We start from the raw sequence: 24484 nt of genomic DNA, 5'->3' as shown, positions 1-24484 counted from the left end.
GATCATATAAATCTGTGCCTAGCCAGGGCTCTGGGGGTGGGTGCTGCTGTGGTTTCCTTTAATTGATGGTGGCAAGGTTGAAGGTGGTTCCCCAGGCTCTTTACCTTTCCAAGGTTTTGCTCTTCTGGGGAGTAAAAGAGGGAACTTGGAAGCTCTCCAACAGAGTTGTAAGGGACAGAAGGCTTTTTAGTTGTTGTTTTCTTATTGAAAAGGAAATTTAAAACTTATTTCCGCTCAATTCCAAGAGTAATACAGGGAAACAGAGAAGAGACCAACGTAATCCCACCACCCAATCTGATCCTTGGATTTCAAACTTTCCACCTTTACAGTGGTCCTCCTTGTTTGGGGGCCACAAGAGTAGAGGCAATCTGCTTAGGCCCAGCCCTGCACTCTGATTTTAGCAGCTCAATAGGCTTGAGCTTGGAGCTAGTTCCCCTGGGAAGGGGTTCTCAGTCAGGGCTTTTGAGGTTTGGGGATTGGGGGGATACAGAATTTTCCTTCTGCACATATTTGAGCTGGTTAGATCTGTCCCAAGAAGGAAGCCAGGCTCCTGTGAGTGTTGGCAGCTCTGTGTCCAGCTGGACTCTTCTCTTGGCTCATGCGTTTAAGTATGAATTCTGAGATTTGAGTTATTCTATTTTTAAGCATCTTACTCTTGTAGTACTTTATTAATATCTTTTTTATAACTTGTGTCAGGCTCAGTTGTAATTTATATGTTCACTATGCAATGTACCACTGATGCAGTAAACACTTGTTGAACATTTATTATCTGTCCTCGTGGTACTAGGCAGTGACACAAACTAGAATTATTCCTGGGCCCAGCTATTCTCACCAGCCTCCTGGGTGTTCCATGGGAAAAGTGAGCTGTTCCCTGTCCTTTCCCACCCAGTCCCAGAGAAGTATCTTATGTAGGTTTTTCTAATAAAGTGGCACTACTCACTGAAGCCTAGGGGCTTGTTCTCTCTTCCCAGGCTACTAACCAAAGTTTGTTCATGGCTGTGAAGTCAATCTTCCATCTGCTTGGAGTAAACATAATCAAGAAAGTAGATTAACTGCTAGAAGCTCACATAATACATGGAAAAGGGAAAGGAACTAAACAGATAGGTTGATTGTTTGCTCTTATTGTTTAGATTATCCTTTCTCTGACTTAAATTCCCAGTTATAGCACTTTCAGACTGTATGAACTTGTATAAGTCTTTCAACCTCTTTGAGCCACAGCTTCCCCATCTATAAAAAGGGGGTGATGGCTCTGATCTTAAGAAGTTATGAGGGGCTTCCCTGGTGGCGCAATGGTTAAGAATCCGCCTGCCAATGCAGGGGACACGGGTTCGAGCCCTGGTCCAAGAAGATCCCACATGCCGCAGAGCAACTAAGCCCGTGCGCCACAACAACTGAGCCTGCGCCCTAGAGCCCACGAGCCACAACTACTGAAGGCCGCACGCCTAGAGCCCATGCTCCACAACGAGAGAAGCCATCGCAATGAGAAGCCTGTGCACTGCAACGAAGAGTAGCCCCCACTCGCCGCAACTAGAGAAAGTCTGCGTTCAGCAACAAAGATCCAACGCAGCCAAAAAAAAAAAAAAGAAGTTATAAGAAGTAAATATAATGTATACACAACACCTGGCATATATAAATAAGATATTCAGTGGTAGAACGGAATTAGAGCTGATGGTGACTTTTATTTTTAAAATAATTAGTCGTTTTCAATTCACACATTACATAAGTATATAAAGTAGGTGACTTGCTGGTGCCCTATTCTGCATAAATTTTCTAAGGACTGTTTATTGCTTCAGACTTCTTACTGCTTTATCCCAACTGAGTCACACCAGTTTGATTTTTTACTCCCTACCACCTCTGGTTTCTTTTTAGCAGCACTATGCGGCTTGTGGGAATTTTAGTTCCTCAACCAGGAATCGAACCCACGTACCCTGCAGTGGAAGCCTGGAGTCTTAACCCCCTGGACCACCAGGGCAGTCTCACCTCCAACTTCTTTCTGATGATCTTTCCGCTAGAAAGAAGTTAAGCTCTGGTTTAGGAGCAGAACTAGGCCCGCGGGTACCTCACGCTGGCGGAGGGATACTGGGGTAAATAAGTTCCAGGAGGTTTGCTCAGATAGACGCTAGGGGGCGGGACTTAACAGAAGCCGGGAGGGGTGGGGCTGACAACTCCGAGTGCGGGAAAGGGAGTGAGGCGGCCGTACGCTGCCCGGAAGACGACAGTTGGGCGAGGAGGCGAGTGACATAATAGCCGCGCGCTCACGGCTTCTGACGGTGGCCGCTGCGTCTGCGTACAGGGAGCTGGTTGCCGCTGCGGCCGCCTGGAATTGTGGGGGTTGTGTCTGCCCCTCGGCTGCCGGGCGGGAAGCCGAAGGTAGGGGCGGTGAGGGCTGCCCGGCCCTGGGCCTGGGCTGGGGGCTCAGGGCGCTGCCCGGGTCTCCTCCTGCCAGAGGCCCCGGCGCCTTCCCGGCACTGTTGTGGGGTCCCTACATATCGCCCCCCCCAGTGTCTGCGAAGCGGGACGTACAAGGGGGCTCTGGGCTCCTCACTGGTTTCCTCAGACCTGGCCTCTCAGCCCAAGGCTGCCTTCCCTACTTTTCCCTCTCAAAACGTCTCCCGTAACCCTGTTTAAAGGCCAGGAGATGAGGCAGTGGGCCTCCGAGACGGGCTTTTGGCTTCGCATCTGTTTTAGTTCCCTTCCCTGTTCCCTTTTCCCAGCCTCAGTTTCTGCATTTGTCCAGCTGCTCCAATGTTGACATTCTGGTGTCTTTTCACCATGTGGAATTGAGCCCTACCCGCGTCGTATTTCCACTCCTGTCTTGTGTTATCCTTTGCCCTGGTAGATGAAATACTTGCCTTTAAAGTAGGGGTTAGAGACTTGGGTGTGTTTCAGATCACCCAGAAGGTTGTGCATATCCCTGGGTTTTACTTACAGGAATTTCGGGTAAAGTGGGGCATGGGCACCTGCAATCCTTCCCAGGTGGTTCTGATTTAGGTGGTCCGGAAATCCTCGCTTTGAAATTCTCTGCCAAAGAAGGCAGGAGAAAATCATTTGAAATATGAGCCGCATGTGGGAAAAACAAGGAGTCAGGAAATGCCCAACATCTAAGAGGCCAGTGGGGGTTTCCTTTGCACTAGAGGAGCTAGAGGGCTGTTTGATGCCTTAAAAAGTAATAATAATTTAAAAAATATAATTCATATGTAAGATCAATTTTCTAATATTTTTAAATTCTTGGCCTCGATTCAAGTCCAGCTGGCTTTCCGGCCTAAATAAAACAAAACAAAAAGGCAAACTGCTTTGGGGGATTGAGGGGGTTAGATTAAACGCAAACTAGGTAGGCAGGTAAGGAATGAATCCTCCATGTTTGCTAAGAGAAGAAATTGATTTTTATAAACACAGTGTTTGTTTTGACAGTGTGAAAGATGTGTTTTGTATCTCTGTGTGTTTTTAGCTCCCAACCTACCCAAGCTCTTTTCTTTTATGATAAAACTAGCCAGATTTGGAGATTGGATAGGATTTTGATGGGAGTCAGGACATGAGGATATTAGGATTGATGTTTGTTCAAAATGGATCACGACTTGGTCTGTGGCTTCAGTTGAGAACATGGACCTTGGGTTTTAAAGGTGTTGCCACACCAGATTTATTTTTACCTTTCTTTTGGGTGTTTGGTGAATTTTATCAGCTAATTAATACATGTGCTGTTCTGATGAAATTGGCAACCAGAAAAGACTTATTGCTCCCATTTTACAGACAATGGGAATGGGGAGTATGTTAGTAGGGATGTGGTAGCTCAGGAATGAGAAATTGCCTTGTCCTCTGATTCCTGCTTTCTTCACCTTTCCTGCTGTCTTTGAATAGGAGCTATTCTCTGCAGAGGCCAATTTTGAGCCCTGGTGTGTTTCATTGACAGGAGAAAAGGATAATGAAGTGAAACAAAGTTAAAAAAAAGGGTTTGAAATGAACATGCCAGAACTTAATTCTCACTGAGTCTTGTTCTCCTTTAGAATGGTATGTGTAGGTGCAAGTGGGCGGGGTTGTGGGTGGCATCACTTAAGTGATATGGCCTTTGTTTTTTTTGGCTGCACTACCCGGCATATGGGATTTTAGTTTCCTGACCAGGGATCGAACCTGTGTCCCCTGCATTGGAAGTGGAGTCTTAAACACTGGACTGCCAGGGAATTCCCATATAAAAAAAATTTTTTTTTTGATATGGCCTTTGTACAAAGTAGTTTTGAAAATCCAACTCTGACAGAGACATTTTTGAACCATATGAGAGATCAGTTTCATTAATACATGATACCATACTTTTTTTTTTTTAAACCCCAAATGGCATGGGTAAGCAGTCTTGACCCTTGACTTCAGATGAATTAACAGTTCATTTGAAGTGGACCTAGTGGTGAACGTGAGTTTTTTTTTTTTTTTGGCCGCACGGCGTGGCTTGTGGGGTCTTAGTTCCCCTACCAGGGATTGCACCCGGGCCCTCGGCAGTGAAAGGGCAGAGTCCTAACCACTGGACTGCCAGGGAATTACCTGAACATGAGGTTTTTTTTTTTTTTTTTTGCGGTACGTGGGCCTCTCACTGTTGTGGCCTCTCCCGTTGCGGAGCACAGGCTCCGGACGCGCAGGCTCAGCGGCCATGGCTCATGGGCCCAGCCACTCCGTGGCATGTGGGATCTTCCCGGACCGGGGCACGAACCCGCGTCCCCTGCATCTGCAGGCGGACCCTCAACCACTGCGCCACCAGAGAAGCCCTGAACATGAGTTTTTAAAAAAAAATTATTTATTTATTTTTGGCTGCGTTGGGTCTTCGTTGCTGCGCGCCGGCTTTCTCTAGTTGCGGCGAGCGGGGGCTACTCTTCGTTGCAGTGTGCGGGCTTCTCACTGTGGTGGTGGCTTCTCTTGTTGTGGAGCACGGGCTCTAGGCGCGCGGGCCTCAGTAGTTGTGGCGCACAGGCTCAGTAATTGCGGTGTGTGGGCTCTAGAGTGCAGGCTCAGTAGTTGTGGTGCACGGGCTTAGTTGCTCCATGGCATGTGGGATCTTCTCAGACTGGGACTCGAACCCGTGTCCCCTGCATTGGCAGGTGGATTCTTAACCACTGCGCCACCAGGCAAGCCCCTGAACATGAGTTTTGATTCTGAATCTATTTCTTATTAGCCATATGACCTTGGACAAGTTATTTCACCTCGTAGGGTTGGTTTTTCCAATGGATAAAAATGGGAATAATTTTTTTTTTTTTTTTTTTTGCGGTACGTGGGCCTCTCACTGTTGTGGCCTCCCCCGCTGCGGAGCACAGGCCCCGGACGCGCAGGCTCAGCGGCCATGGCCCACGGGCCCAGCCGCTCCGTGGCACGTGGGATCCTCCCGGACCGGGGCACGAACCCACGTCCCCTGTATCGGCCGGCGGACTCCCAACCACTGCGCCACCAGGGAAGCCCGGAATAATATTTTAAAGAGTGGTTAAATGAGGTAGTAATATGAAAGCTCTTGGGACATAGGAATGCAATAACTGTTTTCACCCTCAAAGAATGAAGATTTGCTATAAATGAGAATATTCAAAAAGACAGGAGCGTTTGTAAAGGCAAGTTGTGTCTTTTTCCATATAGGTGGATGCCTTCTAATTGTTATTTCATTTATGTTTGTGGATTCATGCTCAGACCTTCTCATCCTGCCTCCTGTCTTTTTCTTCATTCATTTTTTTTAACATCTTTATTGGAGTATAATTGCTTTATTTTACAATGTTGTGTTAGTTTCTGCTGTATAACAAAGTGAATCAGTTATATGTATACATATATCCCCATATCCCCTCCCTCTTGCGTCTCCCTCCCACCCTCCCTATCCCACCCCTCTAGGTGGTCACAGAGCATAGAGCTGATCTCCCTGTGCTATGCGGCTGTTTCCCACTAGCTGTTTTACATTTGGTAGTGTATATATGTCCATGCCACTCTCTCACTTCGTCCCAGCTTACCCTTGCCCATGTCCTCAAGTCCATTCTGTATGTCTCCGTCTTTCTTCCTGTCCTGCCCCTAGGTTCTTCAGAACCATTTTTTTTTTAAGATTCCATATATGTGTTAGCATATGGTATTCTTTTTTCTTTTCTTTTTTTTTTTTATGGGGTGTAGCTATTCTTACACCCGTTTTATAGTTTAGGAAATGTAGAGCCAGGGAGTGGTCTCAGTTAATGGTACTCATGATAGGGTTTTTTTTTTTTGAATTTTATTTATATTTTTATACAGCAGGTTCTTATTAGTCATCCATTTTATACACATCAGTGTATACATGTCAATCCCAATCTCCCAATTCGGTATTTGTTTTTCTCTTTCTGACTTCACTCTTTATGACAGACTCTGGGTCCATCCACCTCACTACAGATAACTCAATTTCGTTTCTTTTTATGGCTGAGTAACATTCCATTGTATGTATGTGCCACATCTTCTTTATCCATTCATCTGTTGATGGACACTTAGGTTGCTTCCATGTCCTGGCTATTGTAAATAGAGCTGCAATGAACATTGTGGTACATGACTCTTTTTTTTTTTTGCGGTACACAGGCCTACTCACTGTTGTGGCCTCTCCCGTTGTGGTGTGCAGGCTCTGGATGCGCAGGCTCAGGGGCCATGGCTCACGGGCTCAGCTGCTCCGTGGCATGTGGGATCTTCCCGGACCGGGGCACGAACCCATGTCCCCTGCATCGGCAGGCAGACTCTCAACCACTGCGCCACCAGGGAAGCCCACATGACTCTTTTTGAATTAGGGTTTTCTCAGGGTATATGCCCAGTAGTGGGATTGCTGGGTTGTATGGTAGTTTTATTTTTCATTCATTTTCTATCCTTTCCTGAGTGAAGCTGTGCTGTGGAGGCCATCTGCCAGTTTCTTGGAGTAAGCCTCTTTTCAGGAGAGCTAATCTGAACATTCTTACAATGCCAGCCCCTTGGTTGGGGATTTTTCTCTGGGGCCTCAGCTGGTGCTTAGATCACGCTCTATAGCACAGGAATCTCTAATGCCTGGATTTGGTGTCAATTTGGAGACCTGTCCTTGTGGAGCTAATCTTTTCTCTTTCTGAGCAAGGATGAATGCTTTATCCTTCTCTGAGTCGGCTTTAAGCTGCAAGCCTTAGTCTTCCATAACATAGAGCTTCTTATTTTAATTATAAGGAAGGAATATCCTACCCTTTTCTTTTCTTTATTTACTTTCACCAAGGGTTTTACGGCTGAGTAGGGGAGGAGGATAGCCTGTTGTCATTCAGGTGGGGCTGTCGGTAACCCCTGATTACTAGCTTCAACAGTAATTGAGTTTGTCTTTGGGATAAAAACCTCATAAAAGAGTCAGGCTGCTCAGGACACATGTGAAGAACCTGTCAGAATTTTCCTGATTTGTGAAGAGTTTACACCTGAAAACTTGTGTAAACCTGTAAACGTCCTCACTTGTGCAATTTTCTACCTTGGAGATAGTGAGAATCCAGGAGCAACTGAACTATGTTTAGCCCAGACTGATAGACAAGGGTGTGGTTATGATGGCTGGCCATGTCTGCCTTCATTCTCCTAATAGTGTCCTAGGCACTATTTGAGGCATTGAGAAGTGACTTAGTCAATTATGGGCTGCTATAACAGAATACTATAGATTGGGTGGTTTAAATAACAGTTATTTTCCACAGTTTTGGAGGCCGGAAGTGCAAGATTAGGGTGCCAGTATGACGAGATTCTAGAGGAAACTGGGTTGTCCCTTTGGACATCTAATCAAGTGTTTCTCAATCTTTTTTCATTAGCACCTTTTGAGACATTTTTTTCCCTAATTGCCCCCCTGCCTCCAGTCAGTGGAATTTTAATACCACAGATGTACTGTGTATCTGTTTATGTACTGTGGCTCTTTGGAGGGCCACAAACTGTTGTAATATCTAAGATTTTTTCTTTGCCAAGAATCAGTTTTCACCCGTTTGGGGGTGATTTTGCCCTCATTGAGAATGCATGGTCTTATCCTATATTGTCTCACTAATACAGTCATCAAGGCTTGTTTTCTATCTAGAAATTCCAGCTGTTAACAATAAGCTTTTTCAACACCTCAAACACCAAACTAGTGAAAGCAGGATAATATTATCTCATTCAGTCCTCACATCAACCTTGTAAGATAGTTGGTATTATCCCCATTTTACAGATGAAGTAACTGAAGCTTAGTGAGGTTAAGTGATTTGGTCAAGGTCAAAAAGTTTGGTGTAGTCAGTCTTTAAATCCAGTTCTGATTCTAGAGCTATTTTTGTTGACTCTGCTGCCCATCCCCACTCCTCAGGAGTCTGCAATCATCAGCAGGATAATCAGCCATTCAACTTATTTTCTCAAGGCCCTACTAGGTGCCAAGCCCAATGAAAAATGTTGTGAAAAGAGAGTTCCTGCTGTTGAAGAGGTCACTGAGTAATGTCTTACATGTTGCAGATGCCTTAGGGATAGTGCCTTTGTTACCCTCTTCTGTTTGGGCCTCTTATGAGATGGCTGGCTCTAGCTAATGGCTGTCATGCAAAGATTGGAGCTAGCTGGCTTTTAGGAGGGTCAGAGCTGTGGATTTGTCCTTACTAGTTCCATTTTCCAACCAGCAGAGCTGTTTCTAATCACTGAGCATGTTATGTACAGGGTATAAACAAATGGGTGTAGCAGGCCCAGTAAACTCATTGGCCATTAGATGTTTGTAATCATGAGGATTAGTAAGAATGATGTTTATTTTTTTGCTTATTGATGTTCTTAATAATTCAGAGCAGAAGTTGTTTGTCCCTTTCTGAAGTTATTCTATACTGTCTGCCTCAAAGCCTAATGATGTTAAGAGATTCGGAAAGAAATGGAATATGGGTGGAGGTAGGAGGGATATTTTTACTTGGACTTCTCCAAAGAGGCAGGAATTGAATTTATTCTTTACATTTGCTTCTCTGGTGCCTCCTTGGCCTTGCTCACAGCTGAGCCCAGGTGTTCCTGGTCTAGAAATTGGAGCCTTTGGGTAGTGTCTGATGTTTAGCCCATGTCACATGTCATATCTACACAGAAATGGGAAGGGGTATGTTTATGAGGTCTGCTTGCTGGCTGTCTTGACTGAAAGCATTCTTTTTTTTTTTAAATTTTTTTAATTTTATTTTTTTATATAACAGGTTCTTATTAGTTATTGATTTTATACATGTTACTGTATATATGTCAATCCCAATCTCCCAATTCATCCCGCCACCACCACCCCCACGCCACGTTCCCCCCTTGGTGTCCATACGTTTGTTCTCTACATCTGTGTCTCTATTTCTGCCCTGCAAACCAGTTCATCTGTACCATTTTTCTAGGTTCCACACATATACATTAACATACGATATTTGTTTTTCCCTTTATGACTTACTTCACACTGTATGACAGTCTCTAGATCCATCCATGTCTCTACAAATGACTCAATTTCATTCCTTCTTTATGGCTGAGTAATATTCCATTGTATATATGTACCACATCTTCTTAATCCATTCGTCTGTTGATGGCCATTTAGGTTGCTTCCATGACCTGGCTAGTGTAAATAGTGCTGCAGTGAACATTGGGGTGCATGTGTCTGTTGAATTATGGTTTTCTCTGGGTATATGCTCAGTAGTGGGATTGCTGGGTCATATGGTAGTTCTATTTTTAGTTTTTTACGGAGCCTCCATACTGTTTTCCATAGTGGCTATATCAGTTTACATTCCCACCAGCAGTGCAAGAGGGTTCCTTTTTCTCCACACCCTCTCCAGCATTTGTTGTTTGTAGATTTTCTGATGATGCCCATTCTAACTGGTGTGAGGTGATACCTCATTGTAGTTTTGATTTGCATTTCTCTAATTATTAGTGATGTTGAGCAGCTTTTCATGTGCTTCTTGGCCATCTGTATGTCTTCTTTGGAGAAATGTCTATTTAGGTCTTCTGCCCATTTTTTGATTGGGTTGTTTGTTTTTTAATATTGAGCTGCATGAGCTGTTTATATATTTTGGAGATTAATCCTTTGTCCGTTGATTCGTTTGCAAATATTTTCTCCCATTCTGAGGGTTGTCTTTTTGTCTTGTTTGTAGTTTCCTTTGCTTTGCAAAAGCTTTTAAGTTTCATTAGGTCCAATTTGTTTATTTTTGTTTTTATTTCCATTACTCTAGGAAGTGGATCAAAAGAGATCTTGCTGTGATTTATGTCAAAGAGTGTTCTTCTTATGTTTTCCTCTAAGAGTTTTATAGTGTCTGATCTTAAATTTAGGTCTTTAACCCATTTTGAGTTTATTTTTGTATATGGTGTTCGGGAGTGTTTTAATTTCATTCTTTTACATGCAACTGTCCAGTTTTCCCAGCACCACTTATTGAAGAGGCTGTCTTTTCTCCATTGTATATCCTTGCCTCCTTTGTCATAGATTAGTTGACCATAGGTGCTTGGGTTTATCTCTGGGATTTCTATCCTGTTCCACTGATCTATATTTCTGTTATTGTGCCAGTACCATACTGTCTTGATTACTGTAGCTATCTAGTATAGTCTGAAGTCAGGGAGTCTCATTCCTGCAGCTCCGTTTTTTTTCCCTCAAGACTGCTTTGGCTAGTCTGGGTCTTTTGTGTCTCCATACAAATTTTAAGATTTTTTTGTTCTAGTTCTGTAAGAAATGCCATTGGTAATTTGATAGGGATTGCATTGAATCTGTAGATTGCTTTGGGTAGTATCGTCATTTTCACAATGTTGATTCTTCTAATCCAAGAACATGGTATATCTCTCCATCTGTTTGTATCAACTTTAATTTCTTTCATCAGTGTCTTATAGTTTTCTGCATACAGGTCTTTTGTCTCCCTAGGTAGGTTTATTCCTAGGTATTTTATTCTTTTTTTGCAATGGTTAATGGGAGTGTTTTCTTAATTTCTCTTTCAGATTTTTCATCATTAATGTACAGGAATGCAAGAATTTCTGTGCATTAATTTTGTATCCTGCAACTTTACTAAATTCATTGATTAGCTGTAGTAGTTTTCTGGTGGCATCTTTAGGATTCTCTATGTATAGTATCATGTCATCTGCAAACAGTGACAGTTTTACTTCTTCTTTTCTGACTTGGATTCCTTTTATTTCTTTTTCTTCTCTGATTGCCATGGCTAGGACTTCCAGGACTATGTTGAATAATAGTGGTGAGAGTGGACATCCTTGTCTTGTTTCTGATTGTAGAGGAAATGCTTTCAGTTTTTCACCATTGAGAATGATGTTTGCTGTGGTTTTTTCATATATGGCCTTTATTATGTTGAGGTAGGTTCCCTCTATGATCACTTTCTGGCGAGTTTTTAATCGTAAATGGTGTTGAATTTTGTCAAAAGCTTTTTCTGCATCCGTTGAGATGATCATATGATTTTTATTCTTCAATTTGTTAATATGGTGTATCACATTGATTGATTTGCATATATTGAAGAATCCTTGCATCCCTGCGATAAATCCCACTTGATCATGGTGTATGATCCTTTTAATGTGTTGTTGGATTCTGTTTGCTAGTATTTTGTTGAGGATTTTAGCATCTATATTCATCAGTGATATTGGTCTGTAATTTTCTTTTTTTGTAGTATCTTTGTCTGGTTTTGGTATCATGGGGATGGTGACCTCATAGAATGAGTTTGGGAGTGTTCCTCCCTCTTATATATTTTGGAAGAGTTTGAGAAGGATGGGTGTTAGCTCTTTTCTAAATGTTTGATAGAATTCACCTGTGAAGCCATCTGGTCCTGGACTTTTGTTTGTTGGAAAATTTTTAGTCACAGTTTCAATTTCATTACTTGTGATTGGTCTGTTCATATTTTTTATTTCTTCCTGGTTCAATCTTGGAAGGTTGTACCTTTCCAAGAATTTGTCCATTTCTTCCAGGTTGTCCATTTTATTGGCATAGAGTTGCTTGTAGTAGTCTCTTAGGATGCTTTGTATTTCTGTGTTGTCTGTTGTAACTTCTCCATTTTCATTTCGAATTTTATTGATTTGAGTCCTCTCCCTGTTTTTCTTGATGAGGCTGGCTAATGGTTTATCAATTTTGTTTATCTTCTCAAAGAACCAGCTTTTAGTTTTATTGATCTTTGCTATTGTTTTCTTTGTCTATTTCATTTATTTCTGGTCTGATCTTTATGATTTCTTTCCTTCTACTAAACTTGGGTTTTGTTTGTTCTTCTTTCTCTAGTTCCTTTAAGTGTAAGGTTAGATTGTTTATTTGAGATTTTTCTTGTTTCTTGAGGTAGGCTTGTATTGCTATAAACTTCCCTGTTAGAACTGCTTTTGCTGCATCCCATAGGTTTTGGATCGTCGTTTTTTTGTTGTAATTTGTCTCTAGGTATTTTTTGATTTCCTCTTTGATTTCTTCAGTGATCTGTTGGTTATTTAGTAATGTATTGTTTAGCCTCCATGTATTTGTGTTTTTTATGTTTTTTTCCCTGTAATTGATTTCTAGTCCCATAGTGTTGTGGTCAGAAAATGTGCTTGATATGATTTCAGTTTTCTTAAATTTACTGAGGCTTGATTTGTGACCTAGGATGTGATCTGTCCTGGAGAATTTCTGTGTACTCTTGAGAAGAATGTGTAATCTGCTGTTTTTTTAAATAAATTTATTCATTTATTTATTTTATTTTTGGCTGCTCTGGGTCTTCGTTGCTGCACGAGGGCTTTCTCTGGTTGTAGTGAGCCGGGGCTACTCTTCGTTGTGGTGCGCGGGCTTCTCATTGTGGTGTCTTCTCTTGTTGTGGAACACGAGCTCTAGGCACACAGGCTTCAGTAGTTGTGGCACGTGGGCTCAGTAGTTGTGGCTCATGGGCTCCAGAGTGCAGGGTCAAAGTTGTGGCAATGGGCTTAGTTGCTCCACAGCATGTGGGATCTTCCCGGACCAGGGCTCGAACCCATGTCCCCTGCATTGGCAGGCGGACTCTTAACCACTGCGCCACCAGGGAAGCCCTAATCTGCTGTTTTTGGATGGAATGTCCTATAAATATCAATTAAATCTATCTGGTTGGGGCTTCCTGTAAATAAATGATGACACAATGCATCCATAAAGAGAGAGAGAGGGAGGGAGGGAGGGAGGGAGGAAAGAAAAGAATGAAAGAAAGAAAGAAAAGAAAGAAAGAATTGCTAATTAGGAATTAAAAAAAAATCTATCTGGTCTGTTGTGTCGTTTAAAGCTTGCGTTTCCTTACTAATTTTCTGTTTGGATGATCTGTCCATTGGTGTAAGTGAGGTGTTAAAGTCCCTCACTATTATTGTGTTACTGTCGATTTCCCCTTTTATAGCTGTTAGCAGTTGCCTTATGTATTGAGGTCCTCCTATGTTGGGTGCATGTATATTTATAATTGTTATATCTTCTTGGATTGATCCCCTGGTCATTATGTAGTGTCCTTCCTTGTCTCTTGTAACATTTTTTATTTTAAAGTCTGTTTTATCTGGCATGAGTATTGCTCTCCTTTGATTTCCATTTGCATGAAATATCTTATTCCATCCCCTCACTTTCAGTCTGTATGTGTCCCTAGGTCTGAAGTGGGTCTCTTGTAGACAGCGTATATATGGGTCTTCCTTTTGTATCCATTTAGCAAGCCTGTGTCTTTTGGTTGGAGCATTGAATCCATTCACGTTTAAGGTAATTATCGATATGTATGTTCCTATGACCATTTTCTTAATTGTTTTGGGTTTGTTTATGTAGGTCGTTTTCTTCTCTTGTGTTTCCCACTTAGAGAAGTTCCTTTAGCATTTGTTGTAGAGCTGGTTTGGTGGTGTTGAATTCTCTTAGCTTTTGCTTGTCTGTAAAACTTCTGATTTCTCCATGGAATCTGAATGAGATCCTTGCCAGGTAGAGTAATCTTGGTTGTAGGTTCTTTCCTTTCATAGCTTTCAATATATCATGCCACTCCCTCTGGCTTGTAGAGTTTCTGCTGAGAAATCAGCTGTTAACCTTATGGGAGTTCCCTTGTATGTTATTTGTCGTTTTTCCCTTGTTGCTTTCAATAATTTTTCTTTGTTTTTAATTTTTGTCAGTTTGATTACTATGTGTCTTGGCATGTTTCTCCTTGGGTTTACCCTGCCTGGGACTCTTTGTACTTCCTGGACTTGGGTGGCTATTTCCTTTCCCATGTTAGGGAAGTTTTCGACTATAATCTCTTCAAATATTTTCTCGGGTCCTTTCTCACTCTCTTCTCCTTCTGGGACCTCTGTAATGCGAATGTTGGTGCGTTTATTGTTGTCCCAGAGGTCTCTTAGGGTGTCTTCATTTCTTTTCATTATTATTTTTTTTTAATCTTGTTCCGCGGCAGTGAATTCCACCATTTTGTCTTCCGTGTCACTTATCCGTTCTTCTGCCTTAGTTATTCTGCTATTGATTCCTTCTAGTGTATTTTTCATTTCAGTTATTGTATTGTTCATCTCTGTTTGTTTCTTCTTTAATTCTTCTAGGTCTTTCTTAAACATTTCTTGCCTCTTCTCAGTCTTTGCCTCCATTCTTTTTCCGAGGTCCTGGATCATCTTCACTATCATTATTCTGAATTCTTTTTCTGGAAGGTTGCCTATCTCCACTTCATTTAGTTGTTTTTCTGGGGTTTTATCTTGTTCCTTCATCTGGTACATAGTCCTCTGCCTTTTCATTTGTCTGTCTTTCTGTGAATGTGGTTTTTGTTCCACAGGCTGCAGGGTTGTAGTTCTTCTTGCTTCTGCTGTCTGCCCTCTGGTGGATGAGGTTATCTAAGAGGCTTGTGCAAATTTCCTGATGGGAGGGACTGGTGGTGGGTAGAGCTGGCTGGTGCTCTGGTGGGTAGAGCTGGCTGTTGCTCTGGTGGGCAGAGCTGAGTAAAACTTTAATCTGCTTGTCTGCTGATGGGTGGGGCTGGGTTCCCTCCCTGTTGGTTGTTTGGCCTGAGGCGACCCAACACTGGAGACTACCCGGCTCTTTGGTTGGGCTAATGGCGGACTCTGGGAGGGCTCACACCAAGGAGTACTTCCCAGAACTTCTGCTGCCAGTGTCCTTGTCCTCATGGTGAGCCACAGCCACCCCTTGCTTCTGCCGGAGACCCTCTAACACTAGCAGGTAGGTCTGGTTCAGTCTCCTATGGGTTCACTGCTTCTTCCCCTGGGTCCCGATGCACACACTACTTTTTGTTTGCCCTCTAAGAGTGGAGTCTCTGTTTCCCTCAGTCCTGTTGAAGTCCTGCAGTCAAATCCTGCTAGCCTTCAAAGTCTGATTCTCTAGGAATTCCTCCTTCCATTGCTGGACCCACAGGTTGGGAAGCCTGACGTGGGGCTCAGAACCTTCACTCCTGTGGGTGGACTTCTGTCGTATAAGTGTTCTCCAGTTTGTGAGTCACCCACCCAACAGTTACGAGATTTGATTTTATTGTGATTGTGCCCCTCCTACCGTCTCATTGTGGCTTCTCCTTTGTCTTTCGATATGGGGTATCTTATTTGGTGAGTTCCGGTGTCTTCCTGGCAATGATTGTTCAGCAGTTAGTTGTGATTCTGGTGCTCTTGCCAGAGGGAGTGCTTGACTGAAAGTATTCTTGATTATGCCTTTTAATTACCACTTATTATCATCACAGGTAGAGAAACGTACAGCAGTCAATGAATTGATCCATATCTTGCCACTTCCCTTTCTGCAAGTTGTCTGCCCTTTCTGTCTTGTGAGAGAGAGGAGTTCTAGAAATGGGAAGAAGAATGAGAGATGCATCCCAAAGGTCTGGTGAGGAAGGCTGATGCCAGTGGACTTTTAAATGGACGTCTCTTTACATTTGTGAATAGTTTCATGCTTATGCCTCTCATTTCTATGAGCCTCCCAAGGAGGGCATCTGTCTGACCAAACTGTAGAAAACTAGCAGGCTTTAGTTCAGTGGAAGAAACATAAAGTAGGACAGTCAATACAGAAAACATTGATTGGTCATGCTTTGAATCCAGTGAGTAGTAGACATTGGAAGCATAAAAGGCCAGCTCCTTAGGAAGGATTTTAATGTTGATTTTGTGACCCTTTGCATCTCGTACTCATGAGGGTTGAATTTGATTATATTCGTGAAGCAAAGTCTCCACCCCTGGGCCCAGCTGCTAAAGTCTAAATTCACGGTATTTCTGTGCTGGAAGAGATCATCCTAGGGGGTCTTTATATCAAGTTCATTGCAAACATCAGGACTGAGTCTTGTTCAGAGCCAAGGGATGGCTGTTTGTGGTTCCTTGGGTGAGTAAAGAGGAGGTACCCTTCTAGTTCTGTCACCACCCAGGGCTTCAGTTTTGCTTTCCATTGGTTCCTATTTTGCTGATAAAAGGAGCCCCAGAGAAGTGAAATGGGCCATATACTTTTTTTAGGGCCACCAGTGTATTAGTGGCAGAGCCAAGACTCAAGCCAGAGAGCTCACAGAAGATGGCCATAGATGTTGCTAGAATTATTTAGAGCCTTGTAAAGATGCAAGATATTATTGCAGTTAAAAATCTCTAGGGAGGGAGAAGGCCCTGCCTCCACTGACTGCCTTGTTTATTATCTTACAACTCTCACCAGTGAGGTTTTTGGCTGTCATGCTGATTTTTAAAAAAAATTTATTTATTTTATTTATTTATATTTGGCTGCATTGGGTCTTTGTTGCTGCGTATGGGCTCCTTCCAGCTGTGGTGAGCGGGGGGCCACCCCCTGCTGCGGTACGCGTGCTGCTCATTGCGGTGGCTTCTCTCCTGGGGCGGAGCACAGGCCCTAGGCGTGTGGGCTTCAGTAGTTGTGGCGCACGGGCTTCACTGCTCTGCGGCATGTGGGATCCTCCTGGTCCAGGGCTTGAACCCATGTCCCCTGCATTGGCAGGCAGATTCTCAACCACTGTGCCACCAGGGAAGCCCTGATTTTTCTCCTATTTATGTTGAAGTGTGTTTCCTTTTGTTCTTATCCCAAAGGAAATAGATTTGAAGTTTCCACTTGTTGTAGAAACAGTGAAGTAGTTCCCAGGCCAGACTGCTGTGTGTTCTGTAAAGAATGGAGCCAGTGAACCAGTGGACCTTATTTTGTGATCCAAGCAAACCTTTAAAACATTTCTAAAAGAAAAAGAAAGTGAAGGAATAAATGGTATGTCAGGTGGTTTAAAACCACTCAGGGGTCCAATGTTTGTAGCAGCACTGTTTACAATAGCCAAGACATGGAAGCAACCGAAGTGTCCCAACACAGATAAATGGATAAAGTAGATGTGTTTTTATATATATATATATATATATATATACACACACATATATATATATACAATGGAATATTACTCAGCCATAAAAAAGAATGAAATAATGTCATTTGCAGCAACATGGATGGACCTAGAGATGATCATACTAAGTGAAGTAAGTCAGAGAAAGACAAATATCATATGATATCACCTATATGTGGAATCTAAAATAAATGATACAAGTGAACCTATTTACAAGACAGACAGACTCACAGACATAGAAAACAAATGTATGGTTACCGGAGGGGAAAGGGGCCAGGAGGGATAAATTAGGAGTTTGGGATTAACAGGTACACATACTATATATAAAAGAGATGAACGACAAGGACCTACTGTACAGCACAGGGAACTATATTCAGTATCTCGTAATAACCTATAATGGAGAGACTTCCCTGGTGGTCCAGTGGTTAAGACTCCATGCTTCCACTGCAGGGGGCACGGGTTTGATCCCTGGTTGGGGAACTAAGATCCTGCATGCCGTGTGGTGAGGCCAAAACAAACAAACGAACAACCTATAATGGAAAAGAATCTGAAAAAGAATAAATATATACGTACTGAAACTAACACAACATTATAAATCAACTATACTTCAGTTGAAAAAAAAAACCCACTCATGGGTCAGCTCGCTTGGTTTCTTACTCTGCTATTTACTTATTAGATTTCAGATTGTGAACAAATTACTTATTTTCTCCAAGCCTTGATTTTATAATCTGTAGAATGGGAATAGTAATAGCTACTTTTGTAACTGAATTGAGAATTGCAGAAAGTGCATCCTCTGGCACAGTATAAGTGCTCTATATATTATTATAAATAATGACAGCAACAGCAGTTTCCAGTTCCTGACCTGGTTAGAGGGTAAGTTATGCTGACTGGGCAAGTGTGTGATCTTAACCATCGCATCATTGTGTTTGTTGGTTGGCTTATTATTCCTATCAATCACACTGATCATGCTCATGCTAAATAACTAAAAGTTTTGAACAGCAGGGAAGTTTGCAGCTTCTCTGCCATCTCTTTCCTTACTCGGCTTAGTTCTCACCTTTTTGAGGCTCTCTCTAACTGGCTGCCCCAGTCAGGGGACTCTGTTTCCTGTGCGGTGTCTGACATGGTGATTTTAATGGAGCAGGGCTGGCTGGTCCAGAGTCTGCCTGCAGCCCTCTGAGGCAATGTGTTCTTGTCTCTTGCCTTCTGCTTTTCAGCCAGACATGAAGCCATTAGCTCATTAAGGGGACTTTGACTTCTGTCACAGCTTTCTTCTGATTTATATGCCCATTTCTGGCCTTGTGCAAGGTCAGAGGGGCATAGTCAAATACACTGACCCGGATTTTGTGCTCAAGTTGGCTCTTTTCCTGTGAGATTTGCAACTGGTTCAGTGTAGCAATGGGGGTGGGAGTGGGGAAAAAGTCCCTGAAGTTACTGCCCCCCATTATATTGATTTCAAGCTGGGGTTTTAAAAATCCTGAGCATCATAACTATAGCCTGTGCCTTACTTCTCTGAATGAAGCAAATAGGGTAAAACCTCATTATTTGGGGGCAAGACCAGTCTGAATAGGTAACAAACCCCAGAAATTAAAGAGTGTTTTCAAAGAAATGCCATTGTCTTAAAATTTGGGACAAGCCTCTGCACTATCTTTCTCGTCTAGTCTTACTGCTTCCTCTGTTTCCTGTAACGGTACCTGAGTTTTTATAGGAGCCTCCTCCTGTCTTTTCCTTAGGCTTCCTCCAGGACATTGTGTACCACTGCCCATTAGGGTCTCCCTAAATACAGTGCAGATTGGAGAACACTCATGTTTAGAAGCTTTCAGTGGCACTTACTGGTTGCTAAATAAATTCCATATGTATCAGTTGTCCTGGTGTTCATGCTTATCATGGTGTATCCCTGTCCTACCACTTTAATTATATCCTGTACCGTTACCCATACCCTTTGCTCCTGGTAAACTGATCCACGTGGTCCTGTAATCATTCCGCGTGTTTGCGTCTCTGCCAGTTCTTTTGTCCAGAGTACTCTCTGCTTAGTTTCCTACTTTATGCTGCAGATCCACCTTCTTCAGTCAGTCTTGCCTGATACCTACTCATCTGTATCCCCATAGCAACACTTTGATTATAGAATTCAGCATACTTTACCCTGGTTCATTGCTTTGTCTCTTATTGTATGAGGATCTCATGGACATGGGCATGCTTTATTTTGTCTCCAGCATAATGCTGAGTGTAACATGGACACCGTAAATGCTTGTTGAATGAATGAATACATGAATGCCTGAGAAATGATTAACAGTTATGTTCAAATCTCAATTCTTCCCTGAAATATTCCTTGATCCCTAATCACAGTGAGTCTGGCACACTCAACTCCCAGAGCCCTTTGTGTGAAACAGTCTGATTCTTTAGAGTAAGTCTTATCTTCCCAACTTGATTAGAAATTCTCGGAGGGCAGAAACTGCATCCCTCATTCTTCTTCTTTGTGTACCCAGCCCCCAGCATAATTCCTGGCACACAGAGGGTGTTTAATACATGCTTTTGAATCCAGGAATCCAGCCATTTGGTCAATTCCTCTGCCTACCAGTTCATCAGCCTTCTCTGTCACTCATTGGCCAGGGGTCTCCAACTCAAAGATGTTCCAGGGCCGGGTCAGAAACAGTGTGAGGCAGCAGGGAATGTTGGGCTGTGTCAAACCGGAGTGCTTATGAGCTCCATGGGGGACAGCTGCTACTCAGCCCATTATTGCCATGGGCGAGTGTGGCTTTAGTGGCCTCCTCATCTCATGTTACAAGAGAAGCTAGAAATCCAGATTTTAATGTGAAATCCACAAGGACTACCAAAGCACATCTGTGGTATAGATTTGACCTATACACTATCCATTTGTGACCTTTGGGTAGAGGCTGAAATTTCACACATTTAAGTTCCTTGTGGAAGAAGAAAGGGAGGGGAGGGCATAACCTGAAAGCTTTTGAGGGAGTTTTGGTGAAAGCCTAGCTTGGGTAGAGAGCATCTTGTGACTTTCTGTGGGTAGTGACTTAGTTTCTTGAGCTGAGTCCTGCAGAGACCATGCACAGTCTGGGCTTCATCCTCCCTTGTATTCTGTCCCCAGAAAGATGGTGTCCTGGGGACATGCGTGATTTTTGCTCTTTTTGCCCAGCCTCGGCTGAGGCAGGTTTGTTGGTTGTTCTTGCTTCTGTTGACTTCTAAGGGCCTGGTGGTCAGGCTGGTACAGTGCGAAGTTCCAGAGACCATTCCTGTTAATGGCTTCTCTGAGAAGGGGTTCTGGATGAGCAAGCACAACCGAAAGGGAAATATATTGTACGAAATCATTGCCTAAATGTGGTCAGCCAAGGGGCAAAGCAGTATAATAGCCAGAAGGAAATCTGTACCTCTGTGGAGCCTCTTGGAGGGCATTATCTTTCTTTTGGCTGTCCTGTTCTTTTCATAGTCTCTAAGGGCCCATGGCAGTGCTTACTGCTTGGTATTACTTGCAGGTCTGAAAGTGTTGCCACCAGTGGTATCCTCATCTGCAGTAGAAACTAGCTAATTGGAATATCTGGAAGAATACATGAGAAACTGAAAAGAGTGGTCGTCTCTGGTGAGACCCCCTGTGTGGCTGGAGAACAGGAGAGGAGGGAGACTGACTTTTCATTGTATACCTTTGTGTGCTTTCTTTAATTTGAACCATGTACATATATTGTTATTTTTTTAATGTACCTGAGCACACCTAAGTTTGATCTCTTCAAATTCTCTGTTCTTTCTTTAGTCCTGAAGCATGGGTTTCTCTGTAAACACCTAGACCCAGTCACTGTAGATTGCCTCTCAGAGGTGGCAGCCTTGCTTCTCTGGTCCCCAGAAGTGTTTTAGGGTTTCTCACTTAGGGGTCTTAGAATGACAATCAGGCCTAAAGTACGTTCAACATTTTACTGTTTTTAAAGGGCTTTTGGATACATTGTTTTATCTGATCCTTACAACATCCCCATTTTATAGAGGTGAAAAATTGAGGTTTGGGGAGTCTGAATGACTTACTTGGGGCCATATAGCTAGTCAGGGTAGAGCTGTGACTGTTCCGGGTAGCCTTAGTTTACATTCATGCCCCTTGCTCTAAGTTCTTATGGCAGTGAGGTAGTCTTCTCTTTTTGGAATTCTCTTACAGGTTTTCAGAGCTGTTGCAGTAGGGGCAGGGGGTGGAGCTGTGGTGTTTTCTCTTTCCTCTTTCGGCTCTAGCTTTTCCCTCTTTAGGAATCTCAGTTACATAGGCCTGTCTTCTCTGGAAAAAAGGGGTCAGTAGTAGGTTTCTCCATTTTCTAGATAGGGTAAATTAAAGCTCCATTGGGGCGATACCTTTTAGGGAAGCTTGAATTGACAGTCTGGTTTTCTATTCTTTGCTGAGTGTTATTGCTATTAGGCAGAGGGCTTTGTTTCCAGGTTACAAATCTTTTGAGCAAAGAAGTAAGTATGGAATAGAATTGGAAGGACTCATGTAGTCCTTGGATATAATTTAATGCTCCATGTCCCAGAGAGAGTAAACATTGTAAAGTGTGCAAGATGGATTTGGATTAATATCCTGACAACATATGGTTTGGCATGTAGGGCACTCCCTGGGAGTGCCCTGGGAGACCCTCCTCACCATACACAGCCTGACTTTGCCGGGTGGTCCCTTCCCACAGGTCTTCCCAGCAGCTGTTGTGCACCTGGGTGAATCATCAGCTTCCCTAAGCATTGAAAAAAACAATTTTAACTGATGAAAGCCCTCATACGGGAGGCAAAATAAACAGACAACCCTGAGAGACAGTGTGTTTTAGTACTTCTTAGTTTCCCCTGAGTTTGTCCAGGGTATTCACTTCCATTAGAAACACTGGCTGATACTCACCACTGGTCTCTTCAGAATACAACATTGGAAATCGTCTTACCCTGGGACTTCCCTGGTGGCGCAGTGGTTAAGAATCCTCCTGCCAATGCAGGGGACACGGGTTCCATCCCTGGTCCGGGAAGATCCCGCATGCCTCGGAGCAACTAAGCCCGTGCGCCACAACTACTGAGCCTGCGCTCTAGAGCCCGCGTGCCACAGCTACTGAAGCCCGCGCGCCTAGAGCCCGTGCTGCACAACAAGAAAAGCCACTGCAATGAGAAGGCCCCGCCCACACCGCAACAAAGAGTAGTGCTACCCTGCTCGCCGCAACCAGAGAAAGCCCGCGCGCAGCAACGAAGACCCAATGCAGCCAAAAATAAATAAATTAATTAATTTTTAAAAAAATCATCTTACCCTTTCCAGTCTGCTGCCCCTGGTGTCATGGGTGTGGAAGGTCTCTGGAAGCTTCAGAGAGGCAGTGAGCACCATGGAGGGAAGGCTCAACTGCTTCTAAGAACTAAACAGAAATCTTTGACTTTTTACCTTTTCTATTCTTACTTAAATCAGAATAAGGTTGCCTTCAAAGAGAATTCTGTGTATTACTGACACAGCTCAGAGTGGGAGAGGCTCCTGGTACCTCCTTTGCAATCTCTGAAGAGAACTTATTGGAGGCATGCAGAGATCATGCTCAGGTTATCTCTATTCACCTAACCCTAACCTGTGCTATGCTGAAGAGAGTTGTTATAGAGGTATGTACCAGCTGATGGCTTAGTCAAGGCCTCACTGTTTGGCAGCTTTGCAGGTCTGGAAACTCAGCTAGTTCACCCAGGTTTAAGTTCCAGTGGGCTCTCTTAAGCATATGAAATTCATGTGACCATCAAGCCACAGTTTCAGTTAACTAATTAGCTCTGAGAAACATGACTACCAAGTTGATTTGTGTGCACAGGTAGGAGCATTGTCTCCACTATAGGAAAGGTGAGCTGGGAGCCAACTCAGCTCTGGAGGAAGTCAAGGTGAAGCATGGTGGAAAGCTCTTGGCTGTAGATAAGATATACACGGATTCAAACGGTATACTAGCTGTGAGACTTGAGATGAGTTATTTAACCTCTCTGCTCCTATTTCTTCATTTGTAAACCCCCCCTGGAGTTTTCAGATATGTACATAGTAAGCACTCAGTAAATGTTTCGTCCTATTTATTCCCCTGTCTCCTTCCCTCTCCTCTTCTTTCCTCGCAGCATTGTCCTTCTAGGGCTATATCTGTATTCTGACCAAAATACACTCGTCAGTATGTTCGGGCACCAGGAATGTATTGGCGAGAGATTCATTTTTATTCTCTAGATTCCCTTTTATGTATCCTTTGCAGACCACAGTCATTCTTTTACCACAGGTTACAGTAGGAACAACTAGATTCTAGCTCTCCTCAATCTGTTGCAACCTAAGTAGGCTTTCTGGCTACCATTGAATCTACAGTTTTGTTTTTTTTAAAAAATAAATTTATTTATTTATTTTTGTCTGCATTGGGTCTTCGTTGCTGTGCATGGGCTTTCTCTAGTTGTGGCGAGTGGGGGCTACTCTTTGTTGTGGTGCGCAGGCTTCTCATTGCAGTGGCTTCTCTTGTTGCGGAACATGGGCTCTAGGTGTGCAGGCTTCAGTAGTTGCAGCATGCGGGCTCAGTAGTTGTGGTGCATGGGCTGAGTTGTTCCGTGGCATGTGGGATCTTCCCGGACCAGGGCTCAAACCCGTGTCCCCTGCATTGGCAGGCGGATTCTTAACCACTGCGCCACCAGGGAAGCCCCAAATCTACAGTTTTTTGCTGAGCGCCCACTATGTGTCAGGTACCGCTTGGCCATGAGAATATAGTGGTGAGAGAGACAGAAACACCTTTCCAAACTCCCTTCTCAGATGGGTTACTTCTGTGGATGACTGGTCTTGTGCATATTTTGTTGCTTCATACTAATTTCCTTCTGAGAGGACAATCTTCTCCCTAGACCTAGGAGACAGTGCCCCTTTGTGCTGCCTGGGCCATGCCTGCTGGCTTGCTTGCTCCCAAGTGATGAGAGTAGTAACAAGCTGAGGCTGAAGGAGAAAGCCCTGTGGGCTACTACTGCCTCGGCCACACATGTCCCAAAGGCCTGCGCTTGGCACTCTTGAATGTTCCTTTTCTCCTTGCACACAGATTATAGTGTTCATGGGTAATTTAAATTCAAATAACCTTCCGCCCCCTCTCCGCCTTTAAAAAAAAAAAAAATAGAGCCCTGTGTATTACAGGGTAGAGAACAAAGAGGGGCAGCCCTGGTCTCCTGGTGGGGTTTGTTTTATCATGTGTTTTTTATGCAGCCTCGCTATGGGTTGCCTTTTCTTTAATAAGGCTAATGTGTAATTCAGGCATATTGATATTCTGTAGTCATAGAATCTCACATCTTTCTCTACTTTGTCATATATAGCGTGACATATATAGTCACATATATATACTGTGTCAGGGGCT

General features: G+C 43.3%; 1 protein-coding gene across 3 annotated transcripts in view; it reads left to right on the top strand.

Annotated features, from left to right (window-relative positions):
• SIL1 (SIL1 nucleotide exchange factor) overlaps positions 1 to 24484 on the top strand; it is a 297161-nt gene that overhangs the window by 46635 nt on the left and 226042 nt on the right. The window contains exon 1 of one of the 3 annotated variants that reach the window (XM_060143695.1): positions 2211 to 2231. The exons of 1 other annotated variant lie outside the window; for it this stretch is intronic. The gene's annotated coding sequence lies outside the window, so the exon portion shown is untranslated. Of the gene's footprint in view, positions 1 to 2210; positions 2371 to 24484 lie in introns of those variants that run through there. One more of the 3 variants, XM_060143691.1, reaches the window with a different exon arrangement.

Source organism: Lagenorhynchus albirostris, chromosome 3 (assembly GCF_949774975.1).
Source record: "Lagenorhynchus albirostris chromosome 3, mLagAlb1.1, whole genome shotgun sequence".
Lineage (NCBI taxonomy): Eukaryota > Metazoa > Chordata > Mammalia > Artiodactyla > Delphinidae > Lagenorhynchus > Lagenorhynchus albirostris.
This window is presented reverse-complemented; position numbering and strand designations above follow the sequence as displayed.